General features: G+C 34.6%; 1 long non-coding RNA gene across 1 annotated transcript; it reads left to right on the top strand.

The window, feature by feature from the left end:
* The first annotated feature begins 9,983 nt into the window (after positions 1-9,983).
* Positions 9,984-24,331, top strand: LOC120337674 (uncharacterized). Its single transcript, XR_005568986.2, has 6 exons — positions 9,984-10,099; positions 10,777-10,838; positions 12,746-12,783; positions 13,399-13,519; positions 18,522-18,635; positions 24,189-24,331. It is a non-coding gene; the product is annotated as an uncharacterized LOC120337674 (long non-coding RNA).
* The last annotated feature ends 878 nt before the right edge of the window (positions 24,332-25,209 follow it).

Here is a 25,209-nt window from a genome sequence, read left to right as displayed (position 1 = left end):
TAGTTGCATTCGATTCTATTGTCTAATCCAGGGGTGTGCAAAGTGCGGCCCGCGGGCCAAATGCGGTCGGCAAGGAAAAAATTGTGCGGCCCGCGGAGAAGTGTCAATTTTGAATGGTGCGCGGCCTGCTAGAATAGTTTTGAAATTTAGTTGGATACGGTTCCTTTTGCGTTGCAAAGCCGAGTTCAATTTATTATCTATGCCTGTGACGTTACAGCGTCCTGTCAGCGAGGCGAACAACGCGATTCACAAAGCTGTCCTTTGCTGAGCCCTTTCAATGAACCAAACCCTGCATCTAAAATACGATAATGGTATTAGGTTCTTCTAGAACAGTGGTTTTCAAACATTAAGCCGTGCTCCCCTTTTTCGTATTTGCCAAGTCACGCGCCCCATCCCAAAAATAACAAGCTAACAATAAGCTACAAATAACAAGTAGTGGGGCGAAAGTAAGTTTATTGAAAAAAAAACGTTGGAAATGTAATATCCAAAATAAGGCGGGAAAAAAATCTAACAAATATTTTTATTTTTAATTATCTTCACGCCACTATTGTCAACTCCCCATTTTAAGGCGCGTCCCACCGTCTAAGAACCACTGTTCTACAATATGGATGAAAGTAGTCGTTCGTGTTTAGGCTATAGATAGCTTCTAGTATAAGTAGTGAATTATAAGATATATATTTACATATACACGCCATTTTATTTAATGAATCAGCTTATATAATCAGGCTTGTCCAACGTCTCATGGAATGGGGTGGGTAGGACAGCACACATTTGCATTTCCCATGGAACACGTGGGCAGGTGGTCTCATGAGACAAGCGGGACACGTAAGACTAATGGGACAATTTTATATAGGTCCACCACATTCTGTGTGTCAATAAAATTAACATTATGTTTTTACCGCCGCGGTTTTAAACAAGGTGACGTGGTAGCACGAAAGAGTGATACACAGTCAGAGCCAGAAATCGTTTAGCGTAAGTGATAATGTAATATTAATATTCTAGATTGCAAACACAACAATATCACTTTAACAAAAAGAATTTCATACAATATCAAATCTTTATTTCAATCGAAATATTCCAATATTCATTTAAAATATAGTTTGGTCAATCGTTTGAAACTCTCAGACATTGTTTTTTTAGAAGATTTTTGTAGCTTGTGCAGCCCATTGGCCAAACATTTTCAATACGATAGCAACTGTGTTCGAAAGCTACAAACTTACAAAAATAAAAGTGGATATTTAATATAGCGAAACTATAAATACATACTTTTTAATGCAGTTTTCAAAGTTTATTACAATTAAACATCAAGCTGAGGATTATTTCATCCCCAGACATCGTAGACTTAGTCGAATCTCGATGAACGTGAGTCTACAGGAGAACAGTTTCCGAGAAAATGATGTGCAATACGATCTGCAAAATAACCTTAATATGAGCTATTAGATGGGCCTACCAGAACTATTCAATATGGCATTGTATGCATTATGAAGTTTAAACTCTCTCACTTTTGTTAGACGTATATAGTTCTGTAAAATTCAAATAATTTGGTTTTATCTGGAGGAATAAGGATAGAAGATTTACAAGAATTATGTATAAAAAAGTCGGAGGCAATTAGTTGCGAAAATTTGCAATGAAAAGTTCTATGTGTGAAATATACTATAAGCAATATTACGCTCATGAAGAGCAAATTACAATTCAAAAGTTTTAATATCTGCTGATAAATTTTAAACCAGACAAAGTATGAACTAACGAGACTTTTTATAATTTGTAAAAATACATAAAATATTTTATATAGAAGTTTGAAATTCCAAAATAAATAAAAAATATCGTTTGCGTGATTACAGAAATTGTTTTCAACGCTTAAGGGATGTTGATTGATATTGACCGTGCCCAATAAAAAAAATAATTTCTAAATTTGATAATCCTACATCACAGGATACTTTTTCTAAAGCCTATTTGGAAATAAAGCGAAAACATGCCAAACACAAATTGACAAAAATTACCCCCTCTCTCTCTCGCTATTGTCTAACTCGGTACGCATGCGACATCTCGAGGGGTTATCACAAAATTACGCTCAAGCACCGTGTGATTGTTTGTGCCCCTGTGATTAGATATAGACTAGTTTTGAGGTGGGGATGTTTGGTACCAATGAAACACAAAACCTATCCAAATTTCCTAATTTTTATATTTTTCGTTTTGAGTTAGTTTTCGCACAAAGGTGTTGAAAGTATCTAGACGTATTTGAAACAACATGCCAAGGAATGTAACTTTAGGGTCATGCAGAACTTTATTACTTGGGTCACACTCCATGTCAACAAACAATTTATAAACGCACCATTTTGATATAAAATAGGTCGGATAATGTAATTTTTACTGTGTTTGGGTCACGCTTTATCTTAATAATACTATGAAAGTTGCGTACAATCTAAGAGTAGCAAAAAGCAGTAAGGTTACCGAACATAGCTATTATAAAAGTAGATAATCAGAAGGAACTTCATTAGAAATGCTTCTGAGCTCGGGAAAATTATCTGCAGCAAAATAAACCTGTTTGTGATCATCTCGGTTTATTGGTATCACAAAGATGGATAAAGTACTGTTTAAAGCGAAACAAACATGAGTAAAAAAATGAAACGATTCACAGCGATAGGGTTGGTAACGTATCTTAGATATACTGACAACTTGTATACATATACAGCCAACCAAATATACATATACTGCCAATTCATAAGCATATATAGCCGACCCAATATACAACTACAGCCATTGAAACGATGTACAAATACTGCCAAGTCATATGATATATAGACAACTCAATATACAAATACAGCCATTGAGGTGATGTACAAATACTGTCAAATCATTTTATAATATTACAGTTTATGTAAATGCGGTTGCATCCACGAATCATATGCGCATTAAGGGTCGTTCATATAATTAGCGCGTTACAACGCGTAAAAAACTCCAAAGCGGCTCGTGATCGATACGGTGTTTTGTCCAGCGGATAAGACCTCAAATATGATGGAATTATGCACTTTTGGATGCAAGCATGAAACTTGGAACACATGTACAGTAGCATCCCCTGATCAATTTTGGGTATGGTGCCATCCAAGAAAATACCTCGTTACCATGGAAACCACCATCCGTATTGATATTCAAATGGAAATGGACTTTACTTTAGGAAAGGATATTTTCAAGAAAGGTAAACCGATGTGTATATAAAAAGTGAAGAATATGATCAGAAGTTCATTTTGACAATTTCCCTTGATAACAGAATACATGTTACCATGGAAACGTGGTAGCGTTATCGACCAAACACGATTATAAGTCGCACAACCTGTATTTTCTGTTATTGTCATGGATCATAAATTAAGCTACATTCACTTTCAAAATGTAATTCCTTTTGTGCTCAATCAACTGCCATCGCCAATGGTATACTTTCAAACTCATATCAACGTAAAGCTGGTAAAAATATAAAATATATATCTCATATCTGACGGATTACTGTTATCTTGGAGCTATCATATCGTCATCATATATATTAATAAAGATAAATCCATTCTCTTAACTCTGGCGTTAGTATCTCAGACATATTAAAACGGAAAACTTGCATTACATTTGCGCTCAAACTCGACTAGAATCGTTGATTATTCTAATCTATATCTAACGTCGCCTTATGTAAGTGCTACAAAAAGAAATAAATAGAAAAACGATTGAAATAATTATATTTTCCAAAAATAGATTCCACAAAGACTCCCCAATAACTAGTGGGGGCAATTTTCCTATTTAGATATAAGCTCCTGCACTTTTGGATGCAAGCATGAAACTTGGCACACATGTACAGTAGCATCCCCTGATGAATTTTGCAATGTCAGTCGTTATTTCCGCAATCCCCATCACAGAAACATAGTGGTGTACATGCTAAATCAGCACGGAAACCTTTGCAGCGAGCAGCACAACCTTTCTTGCAGCCACAATGATTCAGCTCTGTGAAAATTTTTGCGATATTTTGAAAGTTGTTCATAGTGGAGTTTTGAATACCACATGACAAAATTTCCATAATTTCATAAATTGGATTATCTGTTAGATGACTCATTACTGAAAGTTACGAAGACCTGAGTTAAACTTTAAACACATATGAATCATCGATTTTTCAATCAAACCTAATTTTTTTTTGCATCAGTCGAAGTGGGAATTTTGTTTTTATATCTTAGGGGAGTGGTTTCAATTAACTATTTGATCTTTGACCCCAAAATGAAAAATTTGTTCTATTGCATTTGGATTGCAATTTTTAGTATATTCGGATAGATTTCAACATATTTGGTTTGAGAAAATATAATAATGTATCGGTATGAATGTTTGGCGCTCCAGAAGTATGTGAATCAAGATGGCGGGTACCGGTATGTAGTATGTGTACCAGGTTAGGGTTAGGCCATAATTGTATTCTGATTTTCTTTAGTTTTTTTACAAGGTCGGGGACTAACCAAGTGAGTCCTGTAGTATTTGTTCGTGAAGTTATGGCCCAACCCTAACGTTGTATCCATACAATAATGTTCCGCCATCTTGGTTCACATACTTCTGGAGTACTAAATGTTTCTTATTCATTTATCGATATAGATAGGAAACAGTTTATGGGACGATGTTGCCTCTTTTTTGTTAACTTTCACGGAAAATATAAATAAAGTCGGCAATAGTCAAGCATGTTGTTGAGGATATGGAATATGTTGCTGATTCAAAAATTGTTATCATATGTATTATTAGCTAATTTTCTGGTTGAGCAATGCTAGAATGTACAGAATTGATTGATTTGAAAAACGTAATCTTTAATGCCCAAAACAAAAATTAATCAGGTGTCTATGAAATTATTGGATATTTGACATTATAATAGTTGTTCAATAAATTACATTCACCATCAAGTAACGAATTGAAATTTGGCAACTTCATTCACAAGTTGTGGCAAACAGTGATTCATATCCAGTCGTTGAAATAAAACTATGCAACTTACTAAATATTAGTTGGCAAAACAAAACAACATAATAAGGTTTTAATATATGGTCCATTGAACTGATATATCAGCAAACCCCGAAGAGAAACTCTGAACTTCTAATAATATCACGAAAATCTCTATTTTGTCGCTCTGGAGAGGATTATCATGTGTGCTCCATATATTTTCATGGTTGTCATAATTAGATAGTGAGATACTTTGCACACTTGAAATAATATCCCCATCAACTCGAATAAATATGGGAAATCCTTGCCAAGTACTGTACGGCGAGCAAGATCTTTATGCACATACTAAATTCATCCTTTATTTGAATCGATAGCAAAATTTTTTTCCTGTTAATCTTCAAATTCTTGTCAAAAGATAACCGGGTTTAAAAAGAGAAATTATGATATATTATATTTGTTGGGAAATCCTTGCCAAGTACTGTACGGCGAGCAAGATCTTTATGCACATACTAAATTCATCCTTTATTTGAATCGATAGCAAAATTTTTTTCCTGTTAATCCTCAAATTCTTGTCAAAAGATAACCGGGTTTAAAAAGAGAAATTATGATATATTATATTTGTAGCCCCAATTTAGCAATAATAATTACAGGATAGATAGCTGGGCTTAGAAACTGTCGACAAGAACCAGAATCACTAAAAGTTTCAGACTTTTTGCTCAAGGAATTCTTAAAGGAAATAAAGCCCAAGCTGAGCGCGACATCAAAATGGGGGCCCAAATATTTCCGTCGCCCAAATACAGGGAAAATATCCCCGTGTTGTCGACCAAATCGATAAAATAGGAATACATACATATAAATTGCATATTTCCTATTTTACAACCAAACGTCATAAATATATTCAATGGGTGCATTGGCTTTAACATAATTTTAATAATATAGAATACTGGGTCACCACGTGCTATTTTGTCAGTCGGTTTTGGCGCGCTCGTTTCAAACTAATTCAATATGAAGAGAACGCTAAAGTATTAATTGCAGTGCATGTTATGGATTCTCTCAGGATCGCAATAATAGATGTAAAGTTCGACTGGTTATATTATAGTAGCATGGGATGCTATTTACCTCTGGAAAGAGGAAATCTAATAACAATGATTAACGTATTGCAAACCATGTCAAGTCAATTGTGATCATTTACAACTTTACTCGAAGAATATAAATCAGTACATAGACATATTTTTTTATTCAGTTGGTAATCTTGGGGATAATACAGGGCTTGGCATTCAGTTTCCGAGATAATATAGCGAAGAGTTTATGTTACGTCTGCTACTCGTGAAAGATGATTAGGGTGCTCGCCGCACATGAAGTTTGTGCATTCCTTCTATAATATGCAGTCAGAGCAAAGAGTGTGTGTTTGTATAAGCAAATTTACTGAAAGCAAGGTTACGCGCATCACTCAAAAATATAGAAAATAATCTCTAAAAATAATCGAATAAAATAAAGTTACAGGAGACTAATGAAGTTGAGAAAACTACTGATATACATCACTGTTTTTGCACCTTTTAGCTAGGTTTCTAGTGCTTTTTGCTGCAACACGAAATAAAAACTTCATCACAAAACTTGAATTTTGAAATGTTGTTTGTTGAATACATAATTTATCACGATTGTAAAATTCGAATTATTCGTTTACTGAATATGAAAATATTTACAAAACTTCGTATTCTAAAACTTGGTTTACCGAATATGAGATATAATCTTCACAGCTATTTGCAAGTTCACGAAATGTTTCGTTTCTGCACTTGTTTCAGTTCTATAGATCGTTCAAAAGAATATGAGACAAAATAAGCAAATGGTTTGCCTTGAAGTGGTGGGAGTGACGGTGTCGTAGCAATTGTGTTCATCAAACATTGGGTAAAAATTATTAATCGAGTACGCTGTGAACAATCAAATGGAGATAAACAAGAGAGTTATGCTCAAATTATGGGTACATAGCGCAACATAGGGCAAAATTGTGATGACGTCATAACACACAATAAAACGAATCCCATACAGCACACCGGGATATTTGAAATAAATGAAAGTAATAGCTTTCTAGCGAAAAGTTTAGTCTTTTAGCACTGAAAATTTCAAAGCGATTAGTCCAGAAATCAAAGAGAGAGGCTTCTGTTACAAAGAACAACAACAACATAATAACAAAACGATCGTTATGTCCACTAAAGTGTCCAATAATGCAGATTGCAGCCAGCCTTGTCCTTCCCACTCACTGTACCTTGTTTCTGACTACATGACTGTTGCTTTGGCCACTATGTCTGCTTTCTGCAACTGACCCTGACATGCTCCACATTGTTTACAACTTCATTCGTGTGTTTCAGCCACTATCTCTGCGTTCTGACACTGACCCTGACCTACCCACACTACCTGGATTCTAACTTCCTTCCTGTGTCATGGCCATTCTGCCTGTTTCTGCCACTAACCCTATCCTTTTCACGCTAACACCTATCTGAGTACCACGCCCTCTTGTCAGGTTACCAGTCCGTGTGGGTTATGAGATTAGTAAATCGGTTATGCTGTCCAGTTAGTCTAGTTATTTAACATGGAATCATTTATTGATGCAACCCAGTGGTTTTGAATTTTCATTTTGTGAAGCATAACCCCAGTGGAACATTTAAGAAGCTTGAGGAATCTAATAGTGCGATAGTTTAGTTGCCGGAATCGATTCTCTTGTGTTCTTTCTCAGCCTGGAAAGTTTGAAGAGAGCCCTCAAATGATCAATGAAATTGTGCATGAATCAACAAAATCCGACAGTCGATGTTATGGTTGACACGAATCATCCAACTGAGCCAAGTCGGGCCAATTTTTCCAGCCAGTAAAATTTAGGCTAGCCCTACCCGCGTCCAAAGTTATGAAGTTGAGACGTGGAGCCTCAGTTTTGTGAAGCTGATGACTTTATGTAAATGTTTGATCCATGGCTGCAAAATTATATACCATGAGATTTTTTCCGCAGGTAGTGGGAGAGCCTACAAGAAAGACATCTTTTTTATATGTCGTTCGCTTAGGGCTAAATTGGTCCCCATGTCAATCACGCCATCGTAAAGTTGTCGCCCAACTAACGACCGTTGAATATCGCGTCACCGTCGGCCTAAAGCTGACTAACTTTTTACGGGTGGTGGCATTTTCGTTAACCGCCAGCATAGCTTTTTGATTGTCAGGTTCAATATCAAGTTTACAGCTTTAGGTTTTGCTGTAAGTGTAGGCTAACATCTAGGCCTGAAGGATAATGGCAAAAGGTCAACTTTTCTTCCTCCACCTCTGCCTGGTTTTACTTTAAAATGCGGAAAAAATTACTCATGTTTGCTAAACTCGATATCGCGGATAAATAATAATAGTTGGAGCAGATAAATAAAATACTTCATTGATACGTAACATTAAAGGCAAACACTACGTAACGAAAAGTAATGGAAATGTAAAATGAATTTATTGATTTATATACCCAGCATTTAAATTAAAAAAACAAAAAAATATATTCAATCATATTTTAGGTATGTTTAACACAATTCTGGTAGTTTTAGCGGCGCATTTTTGGTGTTCCACGAGGCGACATAAAAAGTGCAAGTGTTCGGTGGCAAAAAAAGTTTGGGAAATGCTGGCTTGGGGTACGGGTGGCGGGAGGAAGCCGCCAGCAATCCTCTGGTACTAAATTATCCCTTATGGGATTTGAACCTGCAAATCCAAGCGGGATGATCTTAGGATAGAAATCAAGCGTATTCCTAAGGCTTAACGCGACGCGCCACTCGACGCGAACGTAATCAGCTGCAGCGCACTGGCTGACATATATACTAAATACATTAAAATACGTGTATACACCCTTACACTGGGTGATGAAATCTCAGGATTGTTATTTACGGTTGTACATACCTGTATCATAATCGTTCTTTACCAAGTGGTCTAATCTAGAGACAGACTCAAAGTGCTTCATACGGACCTAGGGTCTCCGCGATCTATTCATTTACTAAAAATGGCCTTAATAAAATTTAAGAAGCAGCAAATACATTCGAGTTAAAAAATAGAGTAGTTTCAATTCACTCATCAATATTGATCGCCAAGTAACAATTTGTTTTTGTTACGTTCTTATTGTGGGGCTACGTCAATTACAGTCCACCTCTTCACGAGCTCCATAACACCAAATATTTGAATGGTCTCGACTAGTTGATCTATATATTTTATCAGTTGTTGTCGTCGGTATGCTCTTGTCTTGAGCAGTCAATTATTTACTTCATATAGAACCGTGATTAATGGTGTTGCTGATGTTGTGTCTCTGCCGTTTGGTTTGGGCGAAGAAATTACTATACAGTAGGCATCGAAACAACGACACGATATGACCTCCCTTTTAACGACATCGCTGGCACGTTATTGTATGAAAACTTGAAATTATTCTTGGCTGCGCAAGTCAATGGGCTAAGATTTGTACGCCAATGCAGAGAATGCATTGATATAACGCTAAACTTGTACACGCCGTTATTCTTTCCTTGAGTTGTAGGAAGGTTAAATTTTTGATGGCATTCACGTGCGCGTTTACTCGACAAATACAAACAGACAAATATAATGGAATTGCTGGATTCTTTGTACTAAGCTCTCGTCACTGATGCAAAAATGTGTGACACCCCTGTCACGTTTTATAATAAAAAATAGGTAATTATGCAGTTAGGGTTTTGGGTAGGAACGATTTGAATAACCGGCTGAATCTGCATCTCTCACCTTTACTGAATAATTACCATTTCTATTTGATTCGAGCGTTGGCGGGGTGTTGTTTTGGGGCGGGACTTGGTACAAAAGATCCTGAGAATATTACCGTGAACTAGGTATTATACGATGTATGAAGCAAATCCCAACCGTCATTTGCATTCTGCAACTTTGAGATCACGCTTCAGAAGCCTGATCGGCTCGTAACGACAACCTGGAGTAATTAAAGTAATCATTAGAAACATTTGATTGTCAACAATCAGTTAGCTTTTTTCGTCAAATATTTTTGCGCGGGAAGCCACAAGCAACATCGCTTTTAGTCAGTCACAAATGTTCGTGGTAGGATGAGGTTTGATGTTCTGTAGGATGTATGGATAGGCTGACTATTGGGTTATGACAGTGAGTTCGAAACAATATTCAGGTGAGTTAAATGTTCTTTATATCTATTACTTTCATTGCTATTATATTGCTTTCATTTTACTATTGTATAAGTGGTAAATTAGAGGTTTTCGAGTCTATACGAATCGGAATTATTAACCTAATACAGAAGTACGGATTGATGGATATTTCTCTTTTGTATCGAACTCACTAACAGCGGGTTCCATCGTTTCGTCACAAATAAGCCAAACTTTAAAGCTATATGGCAATACATAAACTTATCATAATAGGAAACTTAAACGTAATACACTGATCTACGTAACTACGTAAGCTGCATTTAACATGGTACGCTTTACATGAATGTAATGCATAACTTTCAAAACTTTCGCAAATGTAGCGCAAAATCCATAGAGATTCGTAGTACGCCTTTACTTATGTATTATTGGGTATAGATTGGATCTTTGTACAAAGACCCTACTAACGTTCAAAATAGAGAATTAGTAATTATCCAGTTTAAGTCAGGAATGCAGATTGCGCTGGGAATTCAAATTTTTAAATCATTCCTAACTAACTCTAAATGGATAATTACTAATATGTCATTTGAAAACGCGGGGGGAGCTTTGTGCAAAAGATCCGATAGATTCAGTCCCACTGTCTATTGAATATGCTAGCTACAGTTCTGCGACAGTCTATTTATCTATGTTTTAACTTTTTTTCCAGATTCAGAAATATTAAAAGTTAAAGATTCAAAGACCCAAAGTAACGAACGAGGAATATTACAAGTAAATATTATTTGAACATTTTATTTGGCTTTCGACGTCTATTGATTCCTGTACACCACTGTTTTCGTTTAAAATGCTAAACAATTCGATGCGGGCACACCACGTCTCAGTTCTTGCGATCAGAGTCAGCATTGTCATGCCACTTAATTGATCATGTGTATTCTATCGAAATTGTAAGATTTAGATTTTTTTTTTCAATAATTGTGTTTCGAAGCAGAAGTCCAAAAAAGTACTATAAATATAGTAGCCTACCTTGAATCAAATTGGTGTACTCTTTGCGACCCCTAAAATTCGCGCTTCCTTGCTGAATTTCGATCCCTACCGTGAACAATGTGATAATGCTACAAGTTACTGATCAGAGATAGTTATTCATATACTCCATGAAACAAGTATAAAACTTTCTTTGGGTATTTTATTGTTATTGTAATATTTGCGAATTTATGCAGTCTGAAAACTACACCTGATAGGTATATGTAAAGTATATATTTGAAATTTAATGGCAATCGCTGAATAAATTTTATTCGCCAAATTTTCTATTTTCTAAGTTTTGGATTTTATGAAATTAAATGTCGAAATTTATCCGTTACGTATTTTATTAAAACTTACGTATATTTTTGGAAGAAAATATTCAAAAAAGAGTCTTACTTAAACCAATGCACGCTCATAATTGTATATGGCAAAATCTGTTCAAACCATACCATGTTCATTTCGTATAATCGCGGAATTAATTGTTCTGTACTACAAATTAACCGTAGCAATATCCGGTGAATAATGGCGTAGTCAGTACAGCGCTGCCCGTTCAGGGACTAGTTGCTGTGTTGTCCCATCTGCTGTCGTATCGTTTAATCGACCAAACCGAAAGGCCAATTACTATCTTGCAATGTCAGTTTATTTAAAGGTCATTAGGCCAGCATAAATGAAAGGCGTTTCATCGCAATAGGGCGTCACGTTGTGATTACGACAAACAGTGAATTTTTTTTCATAGTGATATTATAAGTTAATCCAGCAGTGTATATCTGCAGAGATACTGAAAGGATTTGAACTATGCCTCATTAAGTGCAATTTGGGTAAAACACAACCCCAACTTAATAACCATGTGATAAATAAAACTTATTGTTAAACTTGTTGTTTATCATAGGGTGCCTATATAAACACTAATATGCCTAATTTGTTGAAATTGTAGTCCTGGCCTTTTTTATTAATCTGATGAGCGTTTTTGCCGCAAATGGTAGTTCACACTAACTACCATACAATATAAGTAATCAAGCTAATTTCCTAAATGTAACTGTGGCTCTTCGTGACCTGCACGCTCCGGTAGTAAACAGTTGATACCCATGTCATTGATGTTCCCAACTAGTTCAAACTGGAATTTCCAATAATGATATTATCAGAGTGCGTAATATTAACTGTATCCTAAATATTCTCTACTGAGTGGTGTTAGTTAGATCTTTCGGACACACTGAATAATCTCCACCCCAAGTCAGACCAACTGTAGAATCTCCACCCCAACTAAGACTATTTAAGATTCTTCAGTTGATTCGATCTTTCATACGGCACTCACCGTCAATACAAGATATAGTAGTTTCAAAACTCTAGAGTTTCTACTTTTTTAATTAGATATTAGAAACTTGGGTGTCGCTGCTCGATAACCAGTTTGATTCCAAAAATGTTACTATATATATACATGAGATCCCACAAAATTGTAAATCAACTATAGTCAGCCTATATTCTCGTTGCTAGTAGTTTCAGTATTCATACCGTCACATGTTCATAAGTGTTCGAATCTGGAAATATATTCCTTATTTTGCTATCGTTCATTCCGTAGTATATATATATATATATATATATATATTATGTAATGTCTACAATGACTGTGGCTGAAGTTATTTATTGACGTATATTTTCAGGAATTCGCTGGTAAGGAAAGACTATAGAGATCTTGAAGGTAAAATATAACACACTAATGAATAATTAACTAGTTAAGATTTAGATAGTGAGATACAACATAGCACACTGACAGATCATTCCAAATGAGTAATATTTATAATATTGAAAATTTGCAAACAATATCGAATGAACGTAAATGAATATCAGTAGGCTACAAGTTGTCGTCTTTGTATGAGCATAGCTTATCACAAGGGTGTAAACAATTTTTTGAGGGGTGTAAATAAATAGGAATAGAAATATTTGTTAGATTTTATCTTTCCCGTCCTAATTTTAATATTTTCATTTCTTGAATATGTAGCCGTATTTTCAACGTGCCCTTCAATGAATATAAATATAATTTATATAATGTGTAACACTGACAAATCAATCCAAAGTAATATTTGTAATTTTGGGGGAAATCTGAATAATTTATCAATAAACTGAAAATTAATATTTTTATTTTTATGTATTTAACTAAAGTATAAGCACAGCTTCTCTGTGCTCCTGCGAAATTACATTTTCTGTAACTTATAAACCTAAAACCTAATAATGATATAGTTCGAACAACTATATATAATTCAAATCAATATTATACACAATTTACCTACATTTCATTACTTCATATAAATTTCAGCTTTCTGAAAGACTTCTTGAAAGCGGGAAAGACAATTTATCATTATATCGGAAGACATGCGGAATTATTTTTCCGATTTTGCATCACTGAGAGAGGTGGCTGCCTCGAGTCTAAAGAGCAAGTAGTATGTTATTAAAATCATTTGAATCTTCCTACATTCATCACCATTATTCACGGATATACAAGAAATTTTAAAATTGTTATCTATTACTATTCTTAAGTTAGTTGAAATTCCCTACTTAATTTAAATGCTGAACATTTTAATAGGCTCAATACCAGACATAAATAAATCTAGATTTCACAGATAAATTAATTATATTAGGGCTGTAAACTCAACAAACATAATATCAAATTTGGAGTCAAACACTCTTTTGGTGTTTTGGAATACTGAAAATGTCCTAATAACGTACGCGAGGGCATTTTGGTAGAAACGCCGATAGTTTTTGTTTTTGTGTTTTTAAACAACTTATGTGCTTATTCTCCCTGAAACACAAATTTTCTTGACGTATGAATGTATTGTTCCAGGAGGCCGACGATAACTTTTTCGTTCTTGTGTGGAATTATGAGTTCAGTGTGCGAATAAAGTTAGAATGCTATAACATTAAAATCGCTGAAGAGATGCTAAGAATAAATGATAAAGATGTGAATCCGCAACCCAATTTCTTGATTGAAAACCGGCATTATAAAATATTAAAACTAAAATCTAAAACGGAAGATATCACCATTAGTTTTGTTCTAGCAGTCTCGCAGCAGATTGAAAACGCTTTCTGGACATTGTAAATTTGTGTTATGTTAGGATTTCCTCAAAATGTATACCATATAGTAACTGAAATCGAAACACTGTAAATTGTTCGCGTGATGTACCTTTTGTCTATTTTGAAACTACCGATGAAGCCCAATACGACTTTTTTCTCGGTATGTGATGATATATAGGATAATTATTGCAAAATATATCAAACAATTGTTTTTTGCAATATTTTAAATTACAATCGTTCGTATTTTGTCCATATCTTTAAAATAATTTTGAGTGCCGAAAAAACAAATCAAATTTAACTAACTTCAAAATACGATTCCGGTCTACTTATAAGTGGCAGTTTGGGACATATTTTATGCAGTTTTTAAATAGTAATTTTTCATTTTAATATTCGTAAAAGTTTTCTCGACTAAAATTCGAGACCGAAGAACACAAATGAATTACTATGAAATTACTATGACAAGATATTTTAAATGCTCGCACCGGCTATGAATTGAATATTTTACTCGAGAGACAACTTTTTATCCACTGCGATCCTACTTATAGATAATGTCACATTTGAATTTACGCTCGTTGTCATATTTTGACGCTACTGATGTCAAATTTTATTAATGATGTTATTACTTCTTTTGGCAGTCACAAAAAATTAGCCGAGTCAGTATTTTAATAAGTAATCGAATGGCTCGCGGAGTGTCTAAGTTTCTGTCACAGAGCTCTTTGAGAACCTATGCATGCACTAATAGACCAAGAAAGAAATTTTCGTAAGAGTGTTTGAAGTATCGTTGTATCGTTGTATAATAGCTGAGTTTTAGGTAGAATATTGTACAATTTTACCATCTCTTTGAGAAAGAGCTGTTTGCATCTAATATTTAAATATTCTTTCCAGCTTACCATCTTAAGATTTTGTGGTAACGCTTCCAAATGGCCAAATGGCCAAAATAAGAATACGCATTATCGCGATAGTTACCCTATGTCCAAACTTGTCTATGGGAAACGTCCCATGAGATGGGATGGGACAACACACATTTGTATTTCCCATGGGACACGTGGGACACAAAAATCGTATGATTCCCGGGTAAATGATGGTAAGAAATTTCGTTATGGATTTCGCCAAACTCGTTTTTGTCACAAAATAGTATCATACTATAAAAAAGAATCCGACTAAGCTCAGAATTGTAACTGTAAATTATCATGGTCTATACCAGTGGTTCCCAAATTTCTAGTCGCAGTAATAATTATACAGTAATATATACAACTTCATTACCCCCAGTTTACAAAAACGTTTGAGGTCAGAAACGAATATATTACAGAACAAATAAACAAGATAAATCATAGTTTATAATGTTTTAATGAGATAGATTAGCTTAGTGGTTTTCCAAAGAGTATTTATTTTAATTTTTGGTGACATTTTCGTCACCTACAAACTCAAATACCCCGTTTACTAATCAAACGGCAATTTTGTTGTTTTGATAGCACTTGTTTCATTGTTACAAACCCCTTCTCCATAATGTAAGAGGTCGTAAATGAAAGGATCAAGGTTTCTGCCTTCTGTCTTTTTTGCATGGTTTGTCAATTTATGAGAGGTTTTCATTAAAAAAATACATCTTTATGAAAATCACGCATTGATGCATCTCTCGAATATAACATGAATTTTATTTCTTCATTTCAATGCATTTCAAGGAACTCCATTAAAAAAAATTTCCTGCGCTATTGAACCCCTACACAGTGTACTCAGCATCAATTTTGGCGTGTTCCCATTCGTCTAATTATATTTAAATTGTGGGCTCTTTAAACGACTAACTGTTCACTAAATTATTAGGTTCTAATATAATTTACTCTAAACATGTTTCACGATAAATTCTCTTACGTAAAAAATATAATCTACCCTCCGAGTGTAGATTGAAAAATTAATTCAAACCCGCCGTTTTGTCCCTATAATTCAGCGAAGCGTCGCGAGCCGAATTATTTTAAACAGCGGGTGGGATCATGTCCACGAGCCGTTGGTTGCCGGCCCCTCGGGTTACGCGAACTACCTTACGGTGGAGTATTCCAGCGATCGCCCTCACAATTCACATCTGCAAACTCAGATTGCGCGAACAAAAACAGATTATAAGACCCCCCATCTCCCTATTGCTAATTTCTGTATCGAATTCGCCCACCTTGGGGGATTTCCAATCCAGAATCGCAGTAAATTTTCAATAATGGCAATATTGGAGTGAGTCTAATCAAGTACTACATTAATATAACCGTTACTTTTACTACCGAAGGTACTACCGAAGGTAGGCCAATTGCACCGATGTAGCCGTAAATCCCCTACACCCGAATTATACTTCCCTTGGTAGTTCTAGTAACCGATGACTATACCTTTCATGTTGATATGTGTTCGAAGCTGGCAATCCTCGGTACTCCAAGTAACGATACAATTCCTGTTGATAAGTGTTCAAAACTGGCAATCCTTGGTAGTCCTAGTAACCACGCGTTTCATATTGATAAGTGTTCGAAGCTGACAATACTTGGTAGTCCAAGTAACCATACGATTAATATAGCTAAGTGTTCGAAGGCCGAAGCTGGCAATCCTTGGTAGTCCAAATAACCACACGATTCATATTGATGAGTGTCCGAAGCTGGCAATCATTGGTAGTCCAAGTAATCAATATCATCCAAATAACCATACGATTCATAATGATAAGTGTTCGAAGCTGGTAATATTTGGTAATCCAAGTAACCTTATGGTTCATGCTGATTGATAAGTGTTCGAAGCTGGCAATTCTTGGTAGAACCATACGATTTATATTGATAAGTGTTCGAAGCAGGAAGCAGGCAATCTTTGATAGTCATTGTGACCATATTTTGCATGTTGTGTTCAAAGTGTTCGAAGCTGGTAATATTCATAATGCGCTGTTATTAAGTGCGAGTATTCATATCTTCTATTCATGCGTGTATGGATCTATGTATGACGCTGTATTAATGCGAATATTACGACCCTAAAATCGTTTATCATGAGGTACCTGAGTTAACATGTCTTACTTCGTTAAAAGCATAGTCTTTATCATTCTATCATTTTACATGGCTTATACAATTTTTCATTCATTTTGAAACCCGTTTCATCACAAATGGTAGTCACGCAAAGTACCATAGTATGTAAGTATATCTGACAGAGGGTATTAATGCAGTTGTTAACCCCCTTGCCTGTTCACCCTTATTGATATTCAGTTGAGCCTTGGAAGTTGAATTCTATTTCAAATAACGATAACATATAAGTGTATTAATATAACCTCAAATCTCACACTCATTGGTCCTGGTATAACCATATGGTTAGTGTCCTAAAATTAAATTTCCTATATTATACTATAACCGTAAATATCTTATAACCAGTATAGACCTTCATTGTTAGTGTTTCCAGAACCCATGCCTTCATGTCCATAAGTTTTCAAATCTGAAAATATATTCCCTATTTCTTCATGGTTTATTTCGTGTATTAATATGTTATGTTCTTAAAAAGAATGTAAAATGTCGACAATCCCTGCGGCTATTGTAACTTGTTGAAAATTATTCGATGAAATATATATTTTTAGTTGTTGGGAATAAAAAACAAGAAAGGACCTGAATATTAAAGTAAATATAACATGCAATGCCTGTCGTACACAAACATTTTGAGCTGCCCAAGCTTGGAATTTCTCAATTCTCGCCCTACAAAAACACAGATAGTTGAGGCGGAAGTTTTTGTCAAGAAGCACGTTGCAAATACGTGTATGGGACGTATATATTGAAATAAATTAGGAAAATAAGACGGACAAGATTTTACGCTATTTTTTAAGTTTCATCAATCAGCTTCACATCCCCTTACAATGTTTACCCCCCCACGTGAGACGCGCCCCACCGTTTGAAAACCACTGCACTAGTAAATAATTGACTAGTCGATATTCATATGATGAGATACAATATGCATTGACAGATCATTCAAATTAAGTAAAAAATGTCATTTTCGTGGAAATGAGCAAATAATTTTATATTGAACAAAAAGGTAATGTTTTTATTTTTTTTAAACTTCTAGTATAAGCTTAGCTTCTCATGCTCCTGTTAATTATAACTCCAAAGATTGATGACGACATAGTTTGAACAACTATATCTCTTCTCTGTATTCCTGTTAAATAACATTTTTTGTGATTAAAATAACTTGATAGTGTCTTAGGTCAACGAAATTTAGTTTCACCTAAAGTTAGATAGACTCGGACACATGATCATGACATTGAATTTTTTTTTATGCATTTTTAATATAAGCTTAACCTTGCTTTACCTCTGTCAAACAGCATTTTTTTGTAATTTATAAATCCAAAACTTGATAATGAAACTATTTATTTATTTTCAGTTTTCTAAAACACTGCTTGGAAGAGTCATGCATCAAACGGAATCGACATTGTTAATAGTCTGGTGCGTCACGGAGTGAGATGAAAGCCTATATAGTCCAAAGAGTGAAGAGCAAGTATGTAATCTTATAAATCTTTCAATTCATATTTTGTCAGGTATGAACTGATATATCATGTTAAATCCCGCTAGTCTGGAAGATTTGCAAATATTTGAATTATCCTCAAAATGTCCAAAATATTTTTCCCAATTTTATTTATATAATTTCGTAAAGTCATGTAATGCAATCGTTAGTTCACGGGCAGGTGTGCAATTTTTAGCTGGTATGCAATAAATTTTACTGCTTTGTTATTTTCTTATACATAATTCCCGAAAAGACGCGGGTTATGTTTCTTTTTGGGCGTTCTCCCATCGTTTGACAAGTATTGAAGTATGCGCCAGTCGCCAGCAATGGGATTATAATAGTGGCAATGGGGCATTGATACAATTGGTCGGTCCTCATTTTATAGTATTTATTGATTCGTACTTTATGGGTTTGTTTCGTCTCCATAGCGTTTTGTCAGTTTTTCAACAGTTTATAACAGTAGTTTTTAACCATGGTTTAATCGAATTTTTGGTGTTCATTGGAGCTGTTTCGGGGGTTCGACGAGGGTCCTTTGAATTAAAACAGTTTTGTAATATAGGACTTTTCTATCACATCGTCTACTAATTATACAAATTTAACTACAGTTCATCTCGGATATTTAAACTTAAAAACTAATAAAAAAGCGTTGCTGTTTGTATAGCGTTGCGCAGTCATCTCCACGGATGTCGCGCGCTTTGGTGTTTGGGCTTAGATGATAGTGCTCTTAGATGCTTTCTTCCTATGACTTTGAAACATCTTGGGTTGTTATGGCAAACCAAGGATTTTCAAGCTGAATCTTTTTATTCCCTATAACCTCGCACGAAATTAGGCTTTCCCTTTATAAAGTTAGGATTGGGCTCCTAATTTCAACCGTTTGGTACAATGAGGTTTGGCCAGAGCTTTCAGGATAGCGCAGGGGTTCGACAGGCTCGTAAAGGTTAAGGTTAACTAGGATTTGAAAAATCACACAGCGTTACGTGGTATTATTTTATTTGATGTTGCCATTTAAGAAAGAAATGAAATAGTCACTTCTACTTCTCCGATAAAGCGTAATAAATTGGTAGATTTGAAAGCACGCAACATCAGAACTTTTTTAATAAATTTTAGAGTTTTTTAATTTTGTCATAACGATACTAACCAGTTTGTTCTTCGTTAGGGCTTGCGAGTGCTTTACAGAGCAATGCTGTATTTCATAATGGTATTTTGCAAAAATCTTAAGCTGTTTGGTGAAGAGAGGGAACTGCAAAATTCGTGTTCCTAATACCATTTTCTTTTTATACAAGATTCCCCACACTATATCTCCTCCATAACAAAAACGCTTGATCAGATGTTTGAAAGCCATGCACAACAACAGATTCATAAATAAACGCAATTTACTGGTGCAAATATTTGACTGAAAATATATTAATTGAAAGCGAAAGTTTTTCGGATTCTGTCACTCTTAGTGTGAATTCATTAGAACCGTTAGGTTTCAATGTCAGACACGACATAGTTTTGGTGGTAAAAAATGTAAATCAAACAGGGGTGTACAACTTGTAATACAGGAGGACCAGACACAAATAACTGGGTGAAAAGTAATTACTTATTATCTCACGGGCCAACACACAGTTACTCGCGGAATTTTATCGTATTTTCAATCTTAAATATCAACTTTTTATATGCTTGTAGGGAGTAAAATGATATTTTCTGTTGTTTGCGGGCTAGTTCTGTTTTAAATAGCTGAACTGGTATTTATTCGACGTTGCCACTGGACATTCATAGTTTCTAATATATGTATTGAAATGGTATATTTTTGAACGCAAAGTTAACGGTTTTAAGCAAACTGACAAGCCAGACAAATCCTAGTTACCTTGCGCGTATGCCAAGTCATATTTATTAATTCCTCGCTTAATCGTTTGTTTTTCTTTTTTAGCTGCTTCTCTGCTAATAAGTGGTCATTTTGTACACGAAACTAGAAATAATAAAATACAATGATATACAGCAATAATCGCAAAAGTCGTCCAGGTTCATTCGTGGGCCTTTTTTCCGAAGTTCCTAACATTTCATATTTTTCATTTTGTCAAGACTAGTTTTTTATTCCACAATTTGTTTTCTCCATGTATAAAACATTTCATATAGTTTTTGATTGGTATCATATTGTTGTGTTTGATTATTACTCTATCTGTTCATCCTCGTTTGTGCGCTTGATATTCCATCGGTTGATGTTCTGATTCCTTTTTAGAAGGTGCAGTCCGTCTGTCGGGTATCCAATACAGCAAAGAAAATGATTTTTTTGTGATTGGTTGCTAAATCTGTTGTAGGTTGCACTGTTGTATATTTGACGCTTACACTGGATATTCATATTTTCGAGCGCATAGAAAATAGTTCCAAACATGCTGGCAAGCCAGAAAACATCCAATTTACACTGCACACATCCCAAGTAATATTAATTAAGCCCTCGTTTAATCGTTTGTTCGTTTATTTCAGCTGATCCCCAGCTAATAGGTGGACAATCATAAACTTGTTTTGGTATCCCAAGGACATAACAATGTAGTCTTGTTCTACCATACAGTTCGTCAAATAGCCGCGTATTTATTACTGTAACTTGTTTTCAATTTTAATGTTGGAGAGTGTTAGAATAATTTTAGGTTAAAATACGTCCAACTAACTGTTAACCGAAGGCGCCTAAACTCACCCAATATGCTAGATCATAGGTTCTCAAAGTGCTCCGTACGGAGCCCCAGGGCTCCGTGAGAGAAACCCAGGGGCTCCGCGAGCTATTCGATTACTTTTTAAAATACTGAATTGGCTAATTTTACTATTAGGATTACTGAAATGAAAGACTACTATTCTGAAATAACATAAAATACGCGAAAAACTGCCAACTATACATAAATTGCAGTCGTATTTTTGCGATCTTGGGATTTGTCAAGCTTGATTTTGTTCTTTCGCACTCACGAGCAAGATGTCGCCGTTTAAAAAACAAGAGGTCGGGGCAAAATACGAAAGATTGAAATTTATTTCATTGCATGCGGCTCCGTCGGTAGTTTCAGAATGGAAAAATAGGTACATCGCGTGCACAATTGACTGTGTTTCGGTTTCGCAGTTACTACGACGAATAACCAAAGAAAACCCAACATAACACCAAATTTTTGATTCACAATGTCTATGAACGTGTTTTTAATCTGACGTGAGTCTGCTGAAACAAAACTTATAGTGTTATCTCCCATTTTAAGTTTTAGTTTTAATATTTCAGTATGCCGCTTTTCAATCAAGAAATTTGAGTTGCGGATTAACCTTTTACTATTTATTATTTTTAGCATTTCGTCTCCGGTGACTATAATATGGTAACATGTTTTTCACATTGAACTCATAATTCCCCACGAGAACAAAAAAGCAATACTCGTCGTCATTGTGGAACAATACATCATACATGTATATGTCGAGGAAAATTTTTGATTTAGGGAGAATAAACACCGCCATGCTGACGAAAACAATCGGCGATCGTAACAAAATGCAATCGAGTACGTTATTAGCAGCTTTTTTAAGTCTTTCAAAAATATCTAAAGGTAAAAGATCCGACCCCTAATTTATTAATATGTTTGTCAAGTATCAAGTTTACAGCTTTAGTATATATAATTCATCTTTTACATTTAGATTCATTTATGACTTGTATTAACCTTATTAAAAGAGGTTAAGCATTTAAAATAAGTACAGTACTTTTTGACTTACTCAGGAATATTATTCGGAAAGTAACAATTTTAACATTTATTTTGGGGCTCCGTGAATAATAGTCAACTTTTTCAAGGGCTCCGCAACACAAAAAGTTTGAGAACCCCTGTGCTAGATAATGCCTCTGTACAAATGCGAAGCACTGGTCAAACTATTTATACACAAAAGGCAAACTAATTCATAACATAAAGCCGAGATAAAATGATGATTATTAAACAGAACGTGTTTGTGCGTTAAACTGTGTTTGAAAAGACAAAGATTAAGTATGAGCAATGCAGTTTCCCAACCTCGCGAATAGAAACGGGAATAGGATTATAACCTGATTTTAGCCATTTATCAGCCCAACTAGCTCAACTAATTTGGCTATTTTCGCAGCCAATTTTTTATATTGACATTTTGAACATTACATGAAAATTATGAAGAAATATGTCGAATGAGAATTCATCGATGTGTAAAATACCAAATACGTCGTTATAATGGCATAAAATTCTGCGAACGCAACTCGAAATATCAGTTAAACAGAATGGGTGAACATTTATTTATTTTACCACCCACAGTAGCCAAACCCGATAAGTTTTCTAGCCAAACCGATATTATTAGCGTCAGTGTGCAATGTATGCCAATCAAAAAACGTATCAGGATTCAAAACAATAGTTTCTTGTTATTCGGAATATGTCCTTTTCAATCTGAAAGTTGTGTGGCATGAATAATGCTTGCAAACTGTTACTTTAACTAGTTTGGACTGCACACTTAAGATAATAATTACATAGCATGTAAATGTCAACAATTTCTGCTTTAAAATATTGATATCGGCGTTTTATTGACAAGTGGTATCGGTACATCTCTCTAGTTGAAATCTCTAGTATATTTTAATGGCCGTTAATGTAATGTTTAAAATAGATATCCACTTCATGCGTTATTGTATCAAATGATAAGTTGTAAGACAATGTACTGTTTTACTGCAAACATTAAAAACTCGTATGCTATCAAATAGCATATTTTATTAGGCCATCTTAAGCATGTAGTTGGTTACACATACTACTACTAAGATTCATTTCCTCAGCTACAGACAAAGTTTAATTGTTTCATTTCGTATATATATTTGACCCAGGGTTATTTCAAAAGTTATCGGGCATTGTATTTTTTATGAACGACCGCTCCATACCCTACTCCCTTTAAGGCAATTTCATCTTCTGTTCGTGGGAAGAAAATAGGCATGTTCACGTAAACAAAATCTTGTATCGGTCTTGTCTTCTCATATTCTTGTTTGTTTATTATTATTTCGGATCATTGTGAGTCGGCTATTTGAAAACTAATTTGCATTAGAAGTTTGTCGTTTAAGTAGTATTAATTTAATTGCCGTATTAAACGGATTGTTTGCTTTATTATATTTTGGTTATAATATGGTTCATTCATATTGCATAAATTAATGTTGCTATTGTTTGCATCTTTTGGAAATGAGTATGGGTTGGTCGTAAACTTTAGAAGCCTTATACAATAATAGTTTTGGCTTCTACCTTATACGTTTCGACCTCTACAATAATCATTTTTATCACCACACTATTTGCCGTATTTCATCACATATTATTCGTCTTTTGTACTTTGTTCATGTAGACTGGATATTTCACTGCCAGTAATAGACTACAATCATATTCAAAGTTGTCAAGTTGTTAATATCGATAAAACTGGCAAGTCATATGTTTAAGGGATGATGGCGCGAAGCATCACCGCCCAGAACGTGATAGGCGTCTTGTAAGACCTCATCATACGTAATAGGTTGCTCATAAATTACGTTCTCTACTATAAAAAGTCATAATAACTAAAATATTTTTACAGGATTCCTCAATTATGGAACTTGACGACACTTTCTGTTTTCAGAAAGAAATGAAACTCAATTATTCAAATATGAGGAAGAGTTTTGTTAAAGATAACTAAGGTGTGCTAGCCAACAAATGCATTGGGTCAACACACAGGACTTTGATATACTTTTGTTTGGTCGCAAACAAATGCATATAGGAGCACATGCAAATACACTTTATATCAAATAAGACTGTTGATTAAAACTATACCAAGCTACCATACATACTGTAAAAGGATTAAATGCAGAAGTTTAACAAGAGTCGACCCATGAGGAACTAACTATTTATGTAATGTGAACTATTGAATCATTATTGCAAACGGATTTTTGAATATACACTTATTAATGAATTGAATCATAGCTCAGAAAACTAAATTCGTTTGTTATTTGTATTTTAACACCCTGCAATGCAATTCTGTATTTGATAACCTGGAAGGAAAAATTTGAAATAATTCTTTTGTTTTACGTTATTCTTACTTCAGAATATCTTCATTACCTTTATTTTATATCATTGATTTATTATTTATATTATTGTTTATTATTGATATTGTATATTTTTTAATGAGGCGTTTTTTGTAGAATGCTCTCTCATTATTTGGCTATCTTCTTGTATTTTTTGAGATTATTTCCACAGGAAACAAGATATCGTGACACCGACAAAGAAAGAAAAATATTAACAGGGATTGCCATGGCTTTTTGTTTTTATTATTTTATTTGTTATAGATAGATTTAGACCCATTCCCGCCATTAGGAATAATAGGGATATTATTAGGCTTAGATATTTTTAATGTTATTCTAGCTTCTCAGGGGCAGAACAATAGAGGCATTGAAGAAATTAGAAATAGACGGATACAAGGAAAATCTACAAATTACATGTAAATATTATTACGAATTTTATTAGGATTAAATATTTTTAATATTCTAGCTTCTCAGGCATAGAATTCTGAAGGCAATGAAAAAAAATAAGGAAAGACTTGGTACAAGGAAAGTCTACACAAT

The sequence above is a fragment of the Styela clava genome, chromosome 10, assembly GCF_964204865.1.
Source record: "Styela clava chromosome 10, kaStyClav1.hap1.2, whole genome shotgun sequence".
Taxonomy (NCBI): Eukaryota; Metazoa; Chordata; class Ascidiacea; order Stolidobranchia; family Styelidae; genus Styela; species Styela clava.
Note: the sequence above shows the minus strand (reverse complement) of the source record. Positions and strands in the feature narration are given on the sequence as shown.